The sequence below is a fragment of the Panthera leo genome, chromosome B1 (genome assembly GCF_018350215.1).
Source record: "Panthera leo isolate Ple1 chromosome B1, P.leo_Ple1_pat1.1, whole genome shotgun sequence".
NCBI lineage: Eukaryota > Metazoa > Chordata > Mammalia > Carnivora > Felidae > Panthera > Panthera leo.
The window spans coordinates 99,114,241-99,134,263 of NC_056682.1; the positions used below are offsets into that span (position 1 = coordinate 99,114,241).

At 34.5% G+C, this 20,023-nt stretch overlaps 2 long non-coding RNA genes across 3 annotated transcripts in view; both read right to left on the minus strand.

Moving 5' to 3' along the window:
• Window positions 1–803: 803 nt before the first annotated feature.
• LOC122217009 lies at window positions 804–3,181 on the minus strand. Its single transcript, XR_006201250.1, has 2 exons — window positions 3,097–3,181; window positions 804–1,616 (listed from the first exon to the last, which is right to left on the minus strand). It is a non-coding gene; the product is annotated as an uncharacterized LOC122217009 (long non-coding RNA).
• Window positions 3,182–7,600: 4,419 nt separating this feature from the next.
• Window positions 7,601–20,023, minus strand: part of LOC122217008 — a 38,331-nt gene continuing 25,908 nt past the window's right edge. For both annotated transcript variants that reach the window (XR_006201247.1, XR_006201248.1), the window contains exons 3-4: window positions 11,113–11,261; window positions 7,601–8,334 (exon numbers count right to left, since the gene is read on the minus strand). This is a non-coding gene — a long non-coding RNA (uncharacterized LOC122217008). The remainder of the gene's footprint in view (window positions 8,335–11,112; window positions 11,262–20,023) is intronic.

Below are 20,023 nucleotides of genomic sequence, written 5' to 3' on the forward strand. Positions count from 1 at the left end.
TCATCTGCAGATGATGACTCTTTTGCCTTCACTTTTAAAGAAAGCCTACAATTTCTATGCTTGTAGAAAGCCTACAATGCAGCACTAATTAATCACAGAGAGCTGAACTAGTATAAAAGTAGATTTTTCTGTTCAGCGAAAGTACTTTCAAAGGCACAAAGGAAATCTTAGAAATAGCTCAAAGCAGAATTATTGGCTTGTGTAAAAGGAGCTTGAATTTACCTGAAAATGTGAATGAATCAGGGGTACTAAAATGACAGTAAGTTTGTCTCTAATTATTAAATTGTCTGTACTATAGTACCATTCCTTATCAACACTATTCCAAATAAGATTAAAATACAATATATTCATGGATTATTTTCTTCTTTGTGAATTTCTGCATTTATAAATTTCCTACAAAGGAAATACACTAATTTGGCTTTCAGAGATTTTTTTAATAACTTTTTTCAAATAACTTTCTATTAAAATGTATCTCTTCCTTTGTCTTCACAATATACACATATTTCCAAACTTCTCAATATTTATATAGTGAGATCACATATTTACACCTACTATCATCCTGGTGGGAAAGAAAAAGGCAGCCCCATTCATTTCTATGATTTATTTACTATTCTACATGAACCCTACATCTGTTGAACAGTAACTGAGGAGGGAAGAGACTTAAGAATGTGGCAGTATTTTAGTCTCTCTCCGGTTAAATCTCTCCCAGTTTCAATCTTCTTGTCGGAATGTCTTGGACTTGTTTGAATAAAACTGTTAAGATAAAAACTCATCCAAATTTATGCATGAAAAATATACTAAAGTATTTGCATATTTTATTTCATTTGAACATTTAGAGCATTGCATGAAACACAGAAGTAAAGACAGATGGTCTCAGCTTTCCCCTTGTTCTTCTGAGATGATATTTGGGTAGATGGGGCTTTTATAAGGTTAGCAAAGGAGAACCCCCACATACTGTCTGGTTTTCAATATTATGTTTTCTGAGCCTGCTTCAGACATCCCTTGATCAACTGCATAAATCCTAGATGTTTATTGACTCTGGAAAGTCTTTGCCCTTCTTTGTCTTTGCTCAGTCCCAAGGCATTCATGGTCGTGTTGATCCTACACTGGTCTACTGATCATTTCAGCATTTCCTTATTTCCTCACCAAAGAAGTAGAAACTACAACCACCAATAATTGTCACACCACTGTAGGCTGTAGAAACCAAGAACGCAGTCCCCGACTGATTTGTCTGCCTCCATCTGTGCATGATTCTGATCCAACGTTGGACTTCTTCAAGAGACTGGCCATGCAAGACATGTTTGAGAAACAGGCCTAGAGATTTGATATCCACAGTTGCCTTGTAATTATTTATCTAGACGTTACCCAGCTTCACACTTGCTACCCAAGGTTGATTTGCAAGATGGGAAAGGTTATGGCATCTTACAAGTTAGCCCTGCTTCCATCTTCTTCTTTTCACAGTCCACTGAAGTGAGCTGGTAGGCTTTCCATTGCTTCCCACCTGTAAGAAAATTACCTTCCAGCATGTCTTTCTCCCTTCCAAGGTGATATTAGCTGTTCCCCTTTCTGAGAGTCATAGTAGCAAAAGAAATGAGAGGCAAAAAAACCCCAGCATCCTATGGAGAAAAATTCCAGAGTCAGCTCTAATAGATAAAAGTAGATGGATACATGTAGACAGATACAAACTATTGAAATATGGATACGGATAGATATACAACATTCTTTTGCACCTGAATGTCTCAATAATTAAGAGGTGTGCCCATTCTCTTTGGAAGAATCAGGCTCTGTGTTAATAACCTGGAAATTGTTTTGAGAAATCATGAATATGAATTAAATTGTCAGTGTTCAAAAGAACATTATTTGATTTCCTTATTGTAAATAACACAGCATTCATAGGGAAATGGTATTTAAATGACAAGTCACAAGATAATTTGTGGCAGACTACCTCATTGTCTTTCCGAGCTAACCCACCAGAGGGAGAGAAATGCATAAATAATGCATTTATAATCCCATCCTTCTAGTCTCTGATTTACTTCAGCAACAATGGAAATTGGCCCTCTTACATGGAAAAATTATTTTGTAGCAACATAAGGGCCAAAGCAGTAACAAAGACTTAGTTAAAGGAAAACAATTGTTGATAGTTTTGTGAATATTATCTAAAGATAATTTAACAGGGGATTTTTCCACAACGTTAATTGTTACAAAAAGCAAGGCTGCATGCAAACAGCTAATTGATATAAACCAAGAAGAAATTCTAAGAATGTCTTGCCTAATGAGCTTTCTGCAATCTTAGAAGTTTCAACGTTGCTTAGAAAAACAAATTTTCCACCAACCTTCAGAGAACGTGTAAATCTCTAAGTCTAGTTTATCTAACCTAGTTCATTTTATCTCTTCTTTTTGAACTTTACAAAACCTTCAAAGAATAACTAGTTATTAATTAAATATAGAATGTTCTTTCCAGCCCACTCCATCTCCATCTTTCCTGGAATTCCCCCAGGGCAGAAAAGACTGACAACTACTTTCAGTCCTATCTCCTTCCTCATCTAAACCGGTGTTTACTGACCAATATACAGTCCAAAGCAAATTCCCTGTTATTCTTAAGAAGTAAATATGAAACTGTCTTATTTGAAGTGCAAGCAGTGATAATAAAAATTAGAATTAGGAAACTAACAGACAAAATTCCCTTACTTTTTACTTAGCTTGAGTTACAGTTTATTCAATTTTTATAAAAGAAGTGGAAGAGTAAAAAGATAGTAATGCAAGTATGGAAATCACCCTCTAGGAAAACGGTCAACTCTTCATTTAAACACATTCCTCTGTGCATGTAAGTTTAAGATAAGAAAACACAATTGCTTCTAAAAATAAAAACAAAGATTAGGATTCCTTATTTGTATGCTCTTTCAGTTTCAGAATCTATTCTCTTCAAAAAGGCAAGAGATTTTCTTCAGGATTCCATTGTTTTAGAATAATGCTCTTGACAAAATAATGAAACAGATATGTGAAACATGTCAAATGCTCACTACTGATGGTACCTCTAGGGATTATCTCTTTCTTTGTTTCTTAAACACACTAGACATAAATGACAGAGACACCTACCTCCTTATGTTATCAATGAGGGAAGGAAAGGATACTGCAAAGTAATTTTGTGAACATGTTGTATCTGAAGAGTTGGATATTCTTGGCTACTTTCAGTTTATAATATTTTGAATAAAATAAAATAATGAAAATGAAGGTCAGTGTTAAATATCCAATAAGAGTAATAAATAATAGTATGAAACACCTAAATTCGTATATATATACACAAAATTTGCATAGTAAATTTATAATACAAGTGTGAACTATACTAAACATCTAAATTTATGTATATTATATACTATATATAAATTTTTATGTATGTATGTGTCATACAACTATTTTTATATATACAGTTTTTGATATATAATTTGTGATATAATGTAGATATATCTATATAAAATTATGAAATATATACATATATGATATAATCTATCATATTGAAAATTCTGGCAGAAATATGATGTATACATATGTTGCACAGATAGATATGTATCTACATATCTACACACATATATATATTATATATGACATGCATACATAACATATATCAAAAATTCGGGTGGATTGTGTGTGGGTATCAAATTGTGTCACCTCTTTATTATCTAGGATCACTAAATTTTGCTTTTAAAGGTTTTGCAGGAATTATCTTCTATTCCCTAAATAGGAGACATTGATGTCCCCTGTATTAAAACAGTCTGCTGATTCAAATTGGATTACATTAAAATCAATTTTTGTTCCACATTTTTGTGGGTTTTTTTTTTAATGATTAGCATATAAGGATGAAATCTTGAATAATGAGACAATGAAAGATAGTAATTTCAGGCCATGAAAATGAACATATTGAGAAACATATTCCAGTTTTAGTCAGATATAATGAGAATCCCTTTTATATCCCTGTTTTTTTTTAAATAAAATATGCCAATGACCACTAACTAAAAAGACTGAATTATAGTGTTTATAAAATCTATTAAAAACTTGGAAATAAGACAAAAGAGAGCACCTATCATAATAAGGCCCTATTTCACAGGCACACTAGAGGATTATTCAATTTTCTAAATACACCTGTGTTCCAATTGCTCAGGACCCACACACTGAGAGATTACATGTCAACTTGCTCATTTCTGTCCAGTAGAAAGGATAATTCCAAAGGTTATAGTTTTATTGTTCTGTAGACCACTGATCTGTTTTATTTTTAGCTTAACATATTTAAAAATAATGCTTATAAATGCATGGTTCCCCAAGTGTTCTTAAAACCTTGCTTAACATTTAACTTACTTCCTCATTAATGAGTTCTAAAACTTTGTCACGGACATTCTATATTTGTATGAGAATTATGGTTTTAACTTTAATTTGTGAAATTCTAATTAGATACTTTTGCAGAACTCACCAAGATACTGAAGTCCTCCGGTCTACGCAGATTTACCTGATGGAACCATTAAAGTTCACTGGTTGAGATGCTTCATGGACAATTTAATCTTGGGCACATTTTCTTGGCTTTCAGAGTGATTCCCAAGTAGGACTGAACTTTACCTTTGTTAACATTCTATTTCTTTAATTTTTGTCGTTGCCGTTACTGATACATTAATTTCCTGTGTCACTTTTGTTTTTGTTTTTGTTTCTGGTGAAATCTATTCCTTCTCTCTATTGTCTAAGTCATGGTCATTGCAGTGCCTCTTTCTACGAGTCTGTCTTGACTCAAAACATGGAGTTAGTCTCCACTGCACGGAGAGAGAAATCTCTGTACAAATCTGATCCATTAAAGGTTAATAAGTTGTTCATCATTAGTGGATGCAGGGGTTGGGAAACTGGTTTTATGACAATTTGGTGACTTCTATTGGGATAATAGATGTCTATTTTCTGTTTGAGGAGGAAAAAAAGAAAATATAATTTCTAGTTTTGGTTACTTTGCCCATTTTATTTGTGAACTGCAATCAGTTAAGAAAATATTTTGTGCCTTCTGGCAATAAGAGCAGCTCTCTGCAATCTGATGGAGTTAGTTTGGTACTTAGTGTTCACTTGTGATACATGCGTGAGGTTGGACAAATGAAACTATGTGCACTCTATGACTATAACGCAGAAAGCCTTTACCTTTTGTTGTGTGTGTGGATGTGAAATATCTTCCCACTTCCATAGGTATGAAACATTATTATTCCAACCAAAGCTATGTTCTGACTAGTATAAAAAGATTTTTATGTACTTACGTAAACCTAATATTCCCTACCAAATACCTAAAAAATAAAGAAAATAAATGTCTAATTCTTTAAATGTGACAGACTTTTAAAAGATTGTTTCTTACAGAAACTGCTAGCTCAGAGGTTTTATGTAAAAAAGTTTTATGTAAGATTTCAAATAAATATGAGAGAAGCTGAAACTTTGGACAAATTAGACTGATCTAACAATTTTTTTTCCTTCAAGAAAAGAGCTATATTTTTCTCTGTATAGAGTATTATCTAGAATTAAAAAAATAAGGTTCATATTTTCACTAAAAACCTAGTTAACCTGCTGAGTCTTTAAACTTAGTATATTGGTTTACCAATTAGTTAAGGTAAGATAATATCTACATAATATTTATGATGTTGAAATTGTTAAATTTTTTGAACTAAATTTATATGTAATTATAAACACACTTTATATGAAGAGTGGTTCAGCAGCATATTAATGTAATTTCCAAGCCAGTTAAGTTACTTTGACAACTCAAACTAATAATACATGAAGGTAATTTATAAATATTATTTTGATAACCAAATACTTTCTAAGTGAGGTAGAATACTGACACCTTGGTCAGTAAGTAATTAATTATGTCTCTGTGTGTGTGCGTGTATGTGTATTGCCTTCTTTATGATGTTACAGAGTGCATATTCTAATGGATCATATTTATGGATTTTGCTACTTCAAAAAGATGTAGAAGAAATGTGGGAGGATGTAAGACAATGTATCATGTACATCTATGGTATTTTTGGTCTGCTAATTGTTTGCATAACAAACAATTATCAAACACCTACTTCCCAGTTTTTTTCTGTGAAGTAGTAATTATTTTGAATACAATTTATAGTTAATATGGGTGATTAAGACTACACTAGAAGAGGGGTACCTGGTGGCTCAGCTGGTTAAGTGTCCAAGTTTGGCTCAGGTCATGGTCTCATGGCTCATGAGTTCAAGTCCTGCATCGGGCTCTGTGCTGACAACTCAGAGCCTGGAGCCTGCTTCAGATTCTGTGTTGCCCTCTCTCTCTGACCCTCCCCTGCTCCTGCTGTGTCTCTCTCAAAAATAAATAAACATTAAAAAAAAAGACTACACTAGATGTAATAGCAGCAAAAATGTTTACATGTGTATGCAAGACAATGTAATATGTTTTATTCATCAAAGATATTGAGTCTAGTAAATTAATAGATAGTGAATATGGTAAATTAGTAAATTGTCTAACCACATGAAAAAGAAGATAGTGAAAAATCAAAATCTTAATAGATATACAAAGTTGTAAGTAGCAGAAAGGAACTTTTACTCGTCTGGATTTATTATATTTATAAATAATAAGTCTGAAAAGAAGCAAAGAAATTTCTTACATGTTAATAAAATTTGTTCAGTTTTAATAGGTTTATCAATTTATCAATAAGAGACTTTTAAAAAGGAGTTTGTGAACATTTTAGTGCCAAATATTATATTGTATGTAATATAATATTTATATATATATATACATATATTTATTTACATATATATACATGTATTTATTTACATATATATACATGTATATATATACATATATATACATGTATATATATATTTACATATATATACATACGTATATATATATACATATATTTATTTACATATATATATGTGTGTGTGTGTGTGTGTGTATCACAAGCTTTGTTATGTTTAAGATCAGGTTCTATTTCTCAATAGCTAGCATGTCTTTCTCCAGACTTCAGATTAATTGGCTCCCTTAAAACCTTATTTCTCTAATACATACAAGAAAAGTTGTTAACATCTGCAGGCTTTTTTCAGCTTTTTTCTTTATTTAAGGATAGAAGCAATGTTCTTTCAAGCTCTATATCACTGCCCTGAAACTGGAATTCTCAAGTCTGAACATTTTAAATACTGAATTTATATATATTCTACAAATATATTTTATGAAAAAATGGGATTGTATTGCCTATAAATGATTAGAAATGCCTTGGGTCATTCTTGAGTTTTTATCTACAGACAAGAACAAAATTAACCCAACTGAAAAAAAAAAAAATCAAGTAAGCATTTGGAGGCAAAAAAATAAAGGTGGTTTATTGTTACATCCTTCAAGTTTACTCTGGTTTAATGTAATATGAACATTTATTAATTCACACCAGAAATCAATAAATTGCATTTGTTCACTCATTAAGGGAGAAAAAAAGAATCTGATGAAGTTTAATTCACTAATGTATTTACTCAGGAAGAGCTCATTAAGCTGAAATCACTGAATTAACAGTAGTTAAATAAAAAATAATCAAAGTAAGAAATATTTAAAAGAATTAAATTGGAGGGGAAAAAATGCCCAATCAGAAAATGGAGCTCTTGGCACAGCTATCTCGACGGCCTTCACAGCTGGAGTGAAAGAGTTACAGTGAAAGCCCAGGTGTGGCGGAAGGCGACGTTGGCAGTAACACTGGGCTTCAAGGCTACTGTTTAGCTCACCTCTGATTCCACACCCCTCCTCTGGGGCAGCACTGCCTTTCCATGTCCTGCACGCGGTTACTGCAATGTCCTATGAGAACATTCCCTTCTGCACACATGGGGGAGATTTGTGCCTCTTCTCCTCTTTTTTTTTTTTTTTTTTTTATTTGTCCTTCTTGTTTTCATGTGCTTGATTTCAGTTCAGTTCCATGTGTTAGGAGATTCTTTCCTGGAAAAACAGAAAGCCTTTCTCTTCTTTTACAACATTGTTGGGAGCAAAATGCCACGTGGCCTTGGTACACATGAATTACACAAATCTTTTCCCATAATTTCTGTATTACTTGTATGGCCGCTCAGATCCAACTTAAATTAAGAGTTACCACTATTATCCATCCATTTTCTGATTCCTCCTAAGTGTAGAAGGCATGGAAAAGAGGTCCTAAAGGGACGTTTACCAAGTACGGCCCTGATGGAACTGCTAAACCATTCTCCAGATGGTTGGATTGGTGTTTTTTGACATGTGATGCGAGGAGTGTTTATGATTCTCCCAGCTTCACTGAGATGCTGATTCATCTCTCAGAGATTCCATTGTGTTCTTAGGCATCCTGGATACTTGAAATAAAAAATAAAATGAAATAAAATGAAGTAAAATGAAATGAAATAAAACAAAATAAAATAAAACAAAATAAAACAAAACAAAACTTTGGACAATCTTTATGGCTTAACTTAGATTTGGAGCACTTAGGTGACTCCCCAGATATGCTGCTTTAATGTGGTAGAGAAATCTTGGGCTTCAGATTCAGAAACACCTATTTAACAGCCTCCCCAGCTCTATTACCTATAAGTGTAGTTATCTCCTCTATGAATATCATATGTCCTCTATGAACCTCATTTTCCACATAGCTAAAATAGGAGCAATAACTATATCAAAAGAATCATTAGAAACCTGATACGAGAATACCTATTAAATGCCTGTTACAAAGCATAGTATACTGAATGCATGCAATATGGTATGTATTATCATTAACCATATAGGAAAAATATTATTATTTTTACTCAGGAATCATTCTCATGCCTCCAATGTACAAGTTAGGTTTTTGTTCTACCACAAAACATCTATGCCTATCAGGTGACTCAAGCAAGTTGAGTCCTTTAAAGCCAGTTGCATGCTCTACACACATACACACTTTGCCAGAAAGGTAATTTTGATGCTCAGGGGACTTTTCTTCATTTCTCTTAATATTTTCATAATATTTTAATCGGTCACTCTTCTTACCCTTTTGGTCATCCCCTCACACATAAAAAAAAAAAAGTCAAGACAAAGTAATAAATGTCAGTAGTTGTGTGTCATTACTAAGATGCCACCAGGGCAAAACTATCGCGTGCATGAGTAGAATATAAAATTTGCTCTGAGTGAGAGAGCTAATTAACAGAATTATGTAAGTTTTCTCCTATAATGGTTTCCTATCTCTGGTTACCTTAGCCATTTCACTGGGTTCTTAGCTGAATTCTCAAATATATATTTGACACTTTTCCTCATTCAGTTTTCAGGCTCTCCCCCTAGATCTCTGAAATTCCTCCCTGACTCTGCCCCATGATTTGCCTTTGGTTTGAAGTTTAACATGACACCAGCTTACTGATCATTAAACTGACATGCTCCTTGCTGACACTGATAGATTTCTAGGTATGTAAGTATTCTGCACAATTTTACTTCCACAAGTACTTTATTTCTTTCAAATGTTTATTTATTTTTGAGAGAGAGAGAGAGAGAGACCGTGCACAAATCCTCCATGAAAAGGAGGAGCAGAAAGAGAGGGAGACACAGAATCCCAAGCAGGCTCCAGGCTCTGAGCTGGACACAGAGCTGAGACTGTACCCAAGACTCACCAACTGTGAGATCATGACCTGAGCCAAAGTTGCACATTCAACTGACTGAGCCACCCAGGCACCTTCCTCTACAAGTATGTTAGAGGAATTCTCTGCATCTCTCTTTAAAAAAAAAAAAAAAAAAAATTAACGTTTATTTATTTTTGAGACAGAGAGAGACAGAGCATGAATGGGGGGAGGGTCAGAGAGAGAGGGAGACACAGAATCGGAAGCAGGCTCCAGGCTCCGAGCTGTCAGCACAGAGCCCAACACGGGGCTCGAACTCATGAACCACAAGATCATGACCTGAGCCGAAGTCGGACACTTAACCGACTGAGCCACCCAGGCGCCCCTCTGCATCTCTCTTTAGAACACCTTTTTTCTGTCCTTGTGTAGAAGAACTCTGTGTTTAACTGAGGCTAACTAACCCAGAGGCTGTCAGCCTCCCCTGTGTTGGTCATCTCAGGCTCCCAGGAAAGGTGTACCATGTAATACGATGTTAGGAACTAACTCAGGTTTTGACAACATCCTTTTCTCTCCTGCAGGTACCATGGATTTTGAACTCTTCAGTATGTGTTTACTCATCTTCTTCTCCCAGGGGAAGCTTTTGCTGCCTCCTCACTAGATCTTCAAATGCAATCTCTGCTTTCCTGGAGTCCATGGTTTTTGTTATCTAGATACAGTTCCTGGGATGACGGATACAGGTGTTAAGGGAAAGATACAAATTTTCTGCATACTTTACCTCTGGAAAGAAAGATGGAAGAGGGAGTGGATCTGGCAGGAACACTTGTTCCTGGTTTTCCATCATGTTTTATTCATTAAAAAAACAAAAAAAACAAAAAAACAAAAAACAAAAAAAAAACCCAGCCATTAATCACTTTGGAAACGAGAAACAGGTTAGCATCTTTGCAGTGAAAAATAAAGTATTTCAGATTTGTGCAGGCGTTTATGCAGATAAGTTAGAATTAAAAATCATCCCCCCCTCTGTCATTTTGCTTGACCAAAATATACCAGAATAGTCCTTAGCAGCTTGCACTGACGATTTGTACTTTGGACCCTGGCCTTGGAAGTCTGCACAAGTAATTCTCCAAGCTGGTGACCTTAACTGCCCCTGACTAACACTGACATCGGAAGCCACATAGTGAAAAATCTCCAGTACTTACTTTGTGCTTTTTTGCCTTTCAGCTGTTTAGTCACAGCTATAAATCCTATAAGGTATATTCCTGGGAACAGCATGAATAACCTCTGGCCTATGTCTCATTGTTCTCTGAACCATGATCCTAGGCCTATGGAAATTTATTTTTACCTAGTTTTGAGTAGGTCTTTGAATCTACTGAATACATTTGAAAAGGCGAGCAGCGTTACTAAGGAAACTGGCATTTGCTAAATGCCACCATGTGGGCACCAATGTGCTACCTGCTTTACATGTTGCTCTGTCCTCTGGTTTCAAGTCAACCAGGAGCTTCCATCAGCATCCAGGAACCCGCTGTGGAAAGGAACTTGAAAATCCACACCCTTACTCACCTCCAACACTGGGCATGAATCATTTCCTTCTTTTGCAATAAGATCCAGGGAAGGACTTTAAAATAAGATGCATCAGCCATCTTCATGGCATGAACAAACATCAACAAATCAAGTTCTAACAGGAGTTCATAGAAAATGTCAGCTGGTATCTGAGAAGGCATTATGAGACAGAAGGAAGAGAAGTAAAATTGTAATGACTCAGAGGAAAATCCTCCATGAGAAGAATTTAGTTCACAAAAGAAAATGTAGAACACATTTGTTTCTGATTCTGAGTAATATCAAAGAAAACTTTAACCGCATTAAATAAGGTCACGGTGGATATGAAAAGTATGGAATTCAGTGAGAAATCATTGCCAAATAAAATGTTCACTGGGAAGGGTAAAAAGCAGATTTACACCGAAGACATCAAATTAAAGTACATAAAATAGACATACAAATAATTTCCAGAATCTAAAAAAGAAAAGAAAAGAAAAGAAAAGAAAAGAAAAGAAAAATATGAGAGAATGAATATACACAGAAAATTAACCATAAAAATTAAAGTTATGATTGAAAAAGAACAAGAAAACTTAAATATAAGTAATAATCTAAGATAAAAGTCAAGAAGCCTTTATGATCAGATTAGCACTTGGCCCACTCTGAGGGCCTGAAGATTATACACCATGCAACTCCGGGGTAGGCCATTCACATGGAGTTTAACGTAGACGACCATGATGTGGACTTGTGAAAGGTGTGGGAACATTCAAGAAAACAATTCAGTGATCAAAAATGAGTAGGAGAGATAATAACGAATATTTTAAATATATTTTAAGTATAATTGCCAATAGAACACTAAAACCAAGTTGGAGTCAGAGCTTCTTTCCTTTGGTAAAATCAATTCCTAAAGAAACTCATATAATATTTATAAAAGTTTCACTAAAAAAGAGTTGAGTCATGATCATTTCAAATATTATCAAGCATCTCAAAATATAAACGTTCAGGTATGAAAGCCTCTGGGAAAATGCTCAGTGAAACACTTTAGACCATTGTGAGAGAAATCAGAAAAGAAATAATGCTATGAGATAATTGGCATCACAGTGGGGATGAAAAGATATAGAAATATAGAAATAACTTTTTATGTCACTAATAATTATAAGAATTAAAAGTCAATGTTGATAAACCTTCATTTTCTTATACCATAGGAAAAAAATAATTTAAAGTGTAAGGCAGGCAAGGAAAAGATGCCTGAAACTGGAGAGACCATGGATGTGAGCTTGAAAGTGAAGGTTTTATTTAATAATGTATTAGTTGAGGGACACCTGGGTGGCTCAGTTGGTTGAGCGTCTGACTTCAGCCCAGGTCATGATCTCGTGGTCCATGAGTTCGAGCCCCACGTCGGGCTCTGTGCTGACAGCTCAGAACCTGGAGCCTGCTTCAGATTATGTGTCTCCCTCTCTCTCTGCCTTTCCCCCTCTTGTGTGTTGTCTCTTTCTGTCTCTCAAAAATGAATAAATGTAAAAAAAATTTTTAATAATGTATTGGTTGACAACTTGTTCTGATGGATAATGTTAAGGTTCGACTTTATTCACACCTTGTAATAGGGGGCCCTCAATCAAACTCAGAGACACCACTCTTGTTCGGATAGGACCCACCGAGGACAAGAGCGACCTACACACTTTTGAGAAACACAACTACTTAGTTGAGCTTAGTTATTCCTATTGTTATCCACAAGGTTTGATTTTCAACGGACCCCTTTGGCTTAGATTTATTTCTACCTAGGGCAGTGGGTGTCTGCAAATTGAAGGAAGTATATCCTGTTGTAAAAATAACATGAGAAAGTAGAAATTAAAAAAAAAATAGATTTGTGACCTTACATAAAGACAAATTGGAAAGTTGCAAGGGTTAATAATGAAAAAAAGGAAAGCAGAAATAGTGTCTTTTGTCAGAGGGTTAAAAATTGTTGCTTTGTTTTATACTGCAGTGATTGAATGATTGTAAATTTAGGAATGCTTGTGATAGCTTTATGATTAAATTAAAAGCACATTAGCTAACCTCCACATTATAACACACAGGTAGCCATTTGAGGCAGACTGCTTGTTCATTATTTTCTAGTCCCTTCTCCCTTTGTCCTCAGCAACTGCACCTCAAAATCACAGCTAGTACATGAATGCCAAGGTAAAGGCTACATCCCACTGTCCCCTTCGCATCTGTGTGAGAATATAAGTAAGGTTTGGACAATGAGTTATAGATAAAGAGGCGAGTGAAACTTAGGGGAAGTATGTTAAAGAAAGGGATCATGCTTTTCTCCTTCCTGTTTCTCTTTTTTGGCTCATTGGAATGAATATGGTATATAGGTGACATATGGTTATCTCTAGGGAAAAATAGTTATAAAAGAAAAGAAACCGTATGGATATATATGTGCATGCAGGTACACACATGAACACTTACACACACACACACAAACATTCATTGCCCTTTCACCTAAAAAGAAGCAATCCATATCGCAGAAGATAAAGACAAATAAAGCATTAAGCACAAAAAAAATATAATACAATGACAATAGTGAAGCCAAATATTGCTATTAATTCATAAACTAATTGTCAAATAAAAGGCTTAGAAATTACATAAAGAATTAAACTAGTATAAGGTGTTTAATAATTTTTTTAATTTAAAAAAAATTATTTTAGAGAGAGAAAGAGAGCAAGTGGGGGAGAGAGATAGAGGGGGAGAGAGAGAAAATTCCAAATAGGATCTGCACTGTCAGTGCAGAGCCCTAGGCAGGGCTCAATCCCACCACCCTCAGATCATGACTTGAGCCGAAATCAAGAGTCTGGCATTCAACTGACTGAGTCACTTAGGTGCCCTTATCTATTTAAGAAAATACTATAAACTATTTTATTTTCCACGCACCATCAATGGCCAAATTCATACATTTAACTTTACCTGTTTACCCTATTCCCTAGTACTTCTTGGCTTTTTTGGTTTTGTTCTTACCATAGACTTTTTTGCAGATTTTCCTATTGATGCCTCAGATCATCCTTCATCTTTTTAGATTCTTGTTTATATTATTTTTTAATGATTTTTATATCACTGAGCTTCTGTGATGATTGTTTCTCCAAAAACATGTATGTATGTATGTGTGTGTGTGTCTGTGTGTGTGTGTGTATATATATATATATATATATATATATATATATATATACACACATAAAGGAATTAAATCTCTAATTAGTAATATAGCATAATCTAAATATGCACATACTAGTATTTTCTATATTTCTCAGTCTTTTATATTAAGAACCTCTGAAGTATAGTAAGCAATGGCAAATCTGTCACAAAAACAAGTCTAGGCAGGTGTAAAGGGAGGTTGGAAAGAGTTGAGAACATGAATTCAGGAAAGGAAATGAGCTCAGTTGCAATAGCGATCATTAGGGTAGGATCATAAAAAATAAAATAAAATAAAGAATGAAAAAGGAACCGGAGCTCTGAGAAAGAAACAGAAAATCAAGTCTGTCATATTTTTCCATGGTAGCAGAATATAGTCCCCACTCTCCATTGGGGAAATGGAGAACATAAGAATAAATAATAAAATATTGAATGCAAGAAATTCAAAGGAAAAAACAACAGCCCTCTCAGCATAATGAAAAATTTAAACCTTCCAAGTACACATTCACAATATATAGCCACACCACACCCAGACACTCAGATTGCCATATCATAAAATATCATGCACCAAACAAAGCTTTTTAAATATCCACCAAAGAGAATAGAAGATAGACTTTTGAGACAGCTTTTATTTAACATCATATTTTCTACTTTTACCTATATTTAACTTCAATATAGTAACTGTGGTAGTCTACATTTTGATCCATACTTGCTTTCTATAGCTGTTTATATAATAAATAACTTTACTCCAAATGATAAGTTTTGTCACTTATTTTTCTGAGAGATATAAGATTAAAGATCTTATTAATAAAATAATTCAATCATTATATTTAAAATTATTTGATTATCTCCTGAAATTGAGAGATATCTTTAATCAAAGTTCAAAAATTTCTCAATAATAAGTTGTACTCCTCTTTTATAAATGAAAATAGAGTTTGAATTAGTCAGATTCATTATATCAATATCATAATATTAAAATGCATTTCCTAATAAAGAGATATTTCTTCATAAGGTAAAAGCCTCAAGTAATATCATAAGTAATGTGTTGCATTTCATTAGCAATTAAATTGTTTGTAAAATAGAATAGAAAGGAAATCTAAATAATTTTCTCAAAATTATCACATTAAATTATACAGGTATGAGAAAACGAACCCAGGCATATTAAAACATTCTCTAACCATTACAATTTTATTATAGCTAAAAGGATAGAAAAGCTACATATATTGTAGTATTTTTGCATTCCAAAATATCTGCCTGGAAGCCCCTTTTCTCCAATGTGAGGATGATTATTTTTCTGTGCTCTTTCCCATAAGACTTCCATTGTTCTCCAGAGTTCTCACAGGAAAGCACTAGGCTAGTTATCTAAATATAGAACACTATTCTGATATTTTATCAGATAAACATGATATGTCAACCTGAATCTTTTAATCTCTGCTTTTGGAGTACAGCACATAAATTAAAAACAAAAAAACAACCCAGCTCGGCCACACAGCCAATTCAGTCAGCAGCAGAAGAGCCAGGCAAGGATTCTGCACTGAAGATGTGCAATGTGGCCTCCATCATTTTCTCTGTGATGACTCGGTTGATGTGGTATTAATCATCTCCTCATTTGTGCATCAGCGCATCCAACTTCACACCAACCCTTTTTGTACAGTGAATTTAAGGACTTACGTTCCCTTCCAGGTAATTTCTGGACATGATTGAGCTTTCCTTGTATTTCAGAGAAAGAATGGGGAGGATGTTGATACAGGAAAGGAAAGAAGTGCCTTTGTCTCGTAACTTTCTCTCAGCATTCCTCCTCAGTCCACAGGGGTCAGAAACGTAGACCCTAAACGACCCTAATTACGAAGGATGCACTTTCTGCCAGGTTAACATAAGGTTTTATTTTCCATGCCAACTCTCCTTGTTTGATATGCTTTTTTTGAAGCTATTTCTGATATTATTAGAAGATAGTATATTTAGTAATTTGAGTTTCCATAATGGGCTAGGAATCATCATCTTGGGTTTAGCAATTAGTATGTCTGATATAAAAAAATATTTTACAGGGCATTATATGATGGCATAATTTTTAATAATGATGTTACTAATTAAGTAACATTAAGTAAGTGAATTTATGTTGTTAAGAAAATAATGATAAAAGCCAAAAAAATAATAATGGTAAAATCCATGCTTACAAAGTGTCATAATGTCTCCTTCTGGTCTTCATTTTTAGCCATTTAAATAATAAATTCAGGTCAATGTATCCCTACGTCTCATAAAACTTCCATGTGCAATAACTGGGTTTTACATTGAACATTATCACTTTAAAAATAATGAAATATTTTAGTACTTAATTATAGTTCCAAAATATAGAGGTAATTCTAACTTGTACTCTGGTGGTTAGTACTATGAACTATGAGATTTCCATTCTCTTAACACATTCTAATTTTCGTAATTTTTTCCATGATTCCATGGTATAGATAAAGTTTGGAAAGGTGATTTTAACACAATAACTTAGGAACTTGTGGCCCCTCACTCTGTTAAAATGTATTTGCCTGGCTGGACTTAACTATTTTAACTATTTTAAATATTTTGAAATAAAGAAATAAATACTTAAGAGTATAAAGTAACCTAAATAAAGAGTATAAGTTTTTAGTAGAGAACACCCTGCTTTGACACTGACTAAATAAAGCATATGGTTCACTTTCAAGTGTAATCCATGGCTTTTAAATTTTCAATTGAATGTAATGAAAAAAAATAAGCCTCGGATATTTGGTTATTTCCTATATGTTAAAAACAAAATAAAACAAAACTAGGCTTTGGGCAAGATTTCAAGGGTGATATGATCACAAAGATCACACACGCACACAAAAGCAGCTAGAAGAGAAGAGGAGTAATTGAGAATGGTATAGCCACTAGTGATAATACAGGAATATATCTTGTGGATGTTTTTTTCAATGTGGAAATCAGAGATGATAAATCTACAGATTGAGAGCTGAACTCTATTTTTGTCACGTTGTTCGCCCTGTTCTGCTTTCTCTTTTGCGCTGTTATTGAAGCACTCTTCTTTATACATGCAGTCACAGAGTGCTGTTCCTTTACTTGATATACCCCTGACTTCTTGAGAGCAGCAACTTACCATCTCTTATTGATTTCTTTTGTTACCAGTTCCTTGAGCAGAGCCTGATGGACACACTAGACTCAATGAATGTTTGTCAAATAAATGGCTCAGTGCAATAAATGTTTGTTAAATAAATGGCTCAGTGCAAAGGTAGCTTAGTAGAGTTTATGTCTTATAGCATGGTTTGTATTTCAGGACTCACTCATACATTGCTGACCATAGAATTTTTTTTTAAAGTTTATTTATTTTTGAGAGACAGAGAGGCCAAGCATGAGTGGAAGAGGGGCAGAGAGAGAGGGAGACACGGAATCCGAAGCAGGCCCCAGGCTCTGAGCTGTCAGCACAGAGCCTTACAGGGGTTTCGAACTCACAAACTATAAGATCATGACCTGAACCAAAATCAGACACTCGACCAACTGACACACCTAGGCAACTCTGGCCATAGAATTTTTTTAAAAATTTACTTCAAAATGACATGGAAAGGCCAGTATACTTTGGCAGAAGCAGCCGGATTCTACACGTTTGGAACTGTATTTTTGGAAAATGCCATAATTGTAGCCCTATACGTTTATGAACTATAATTAGCACAAGCAGCATATAAGTTATGGAAGTTGGCCATCTTAATAGGACTATAATTTCTCAAGATAGAAAAATAAATGCAATGTAAATAAGATAATTTTGCAACCATTCAGTAACACTGGTTTTCACCCTCCAAATAATTATTGCTATTACAACATTAATTCATTTCATATGTCAAGAATTCTGTATAATTGTTTTGATAAGCATTTAGTAAGATTAGTATTTCAACACAATTTTTGGACGACGTTAAAGAAACATTTCTGTTCTCATTATGACTAAGGCTGCTTTTATTCAGATAGGTTTATCAGGGTAAAGAAAAAAGAAAATCAAACAAAATATTGCAAAAGTAACCACTAAAAACTGATTAGATGTTGCCAAATTTATATTTATGATTTCAAGTTTTTCCTTCTCTTATGTGTAGCAAGAACTTATAGACATGTGTATAACAATTTGAGTTGAGAATCCTTAGAAATTTTTATAATTTTCCTGCTGATATATTTTATGGCTCTCTCACTCATACCCATTTTATCAGCAATTTATTTTCAAAAACATTTCCATCATTTGTTATTTTCATAATATTCAATTTAATTTTTATGAAAGAAATTCTCTTCCGACAACCATGTATCATTGTTTTGTGTAATACTGAAGCACATTGTGTAACTGCAGTATTAAGTAACTGGTACTAACAACTTTGAACAATTAATCCATATTCAGAAAATTCCAGTAAGCGAATACTTCCGGTGTTTCAGAGCCTACTAACCGTTAATGTTCAGCATTTTATAGGTGTAATGGAGACTTGGTTCTGCAATATTGTGATTTAAAAGAAATATTTATTTGGGGCACCAGGTGGCTCAGTCAGTTAAGTGACTCTTGATTTTGGCTCGGTTCATGGTCTTATGGTTCGTGAGTTCAAGCCCTGCATCAGGGTCAGCACAGAGCCTGCTTGGGGTTCTCTCTCTCTGCCTCTTCCCTCCCTCCTCGCTCAAAATGAATAAATAAACATTAAAAACAGAAAGAAAGAAAAAGAAATATTTATTTGGTGATTTAGAGGAGCAGCCAAGGTGTCTTTTGTTATGTTAATGAGGCAACGTTTGGAATGCACCTAAGGCTGGGGGCTGGTTGCCAGAAGAAACAATCACATGATTAGAAGGCTGGAACTTTCAGTCTCACCCACTAACCTCTGGTGAAAATAGAGGGGATGGAAGTTGAATCCATGGCAAATAGTCAATGATTTGATCAACCATGCCTATTATAATGAAGCCTCCATAAAATTCTCCAAAAAGACTTGGGTTTGGAGAGCTTCCGGGTTGGTGGCGAGCACATGGAGATCTGGGGAGAGAGGTGTGCCTAGAGACAACACAAAAACTCTGTGACCTTTCCCCATACTTTGTTCTGTGCATCTTTTTCATCTGGCTGTTCCTGAGTTATACCCTTTCATGATAAACTGGTAATCTAGTAAGTAAATGTTTTTCTGGATTCTGTGAGCCCAAGGTGAGGTTAATGGAAACCCGTGATCTATAGCCAGTAAGTTGGAAGTACAGGGAGCAACCTGGACTTTGACTTGCATCTGAAGTCCAAGGAGAATGTTTTTGGAACCTGAAAACTGAAGCTGATCTGTCAGAAGCACGGGCAACAATCTGCACTTATGATTGGCATCCGAAGGGGCAGGACCAGAGGCATCTTGTAGGACTGAATCTTTAACCTGTGGACTCTGATGCTATCTGTGGATAGACAGTGACAGAATTGAGGTGATACCTTGCTGGTGTCTGAAAATTGCTTGTTGGTGGTGAGGGAAACTCCTGCCTCTGTGCACTTTGGAAACTGGTCTCACAACACAAGAGTTACTCTTGGCAACTAGCTAGGCAGAACTCAGTGGGAGACTTTCCAGAATGTTTTCCAAATTCTTCAACACTTATATGTATTACTTTGAGAATAAGAAACTAGCAGAAGAACTTACCTATTAATGATACATAATATTTTTTTTCAAAAACCACTAGAAAGAAACATACTCACAAGGGTCACAGATGTGACTGACGAATATCAAACAACCTGTGTAAAAACTATTTAAGAGGTGTGTTAAACCTCATAACA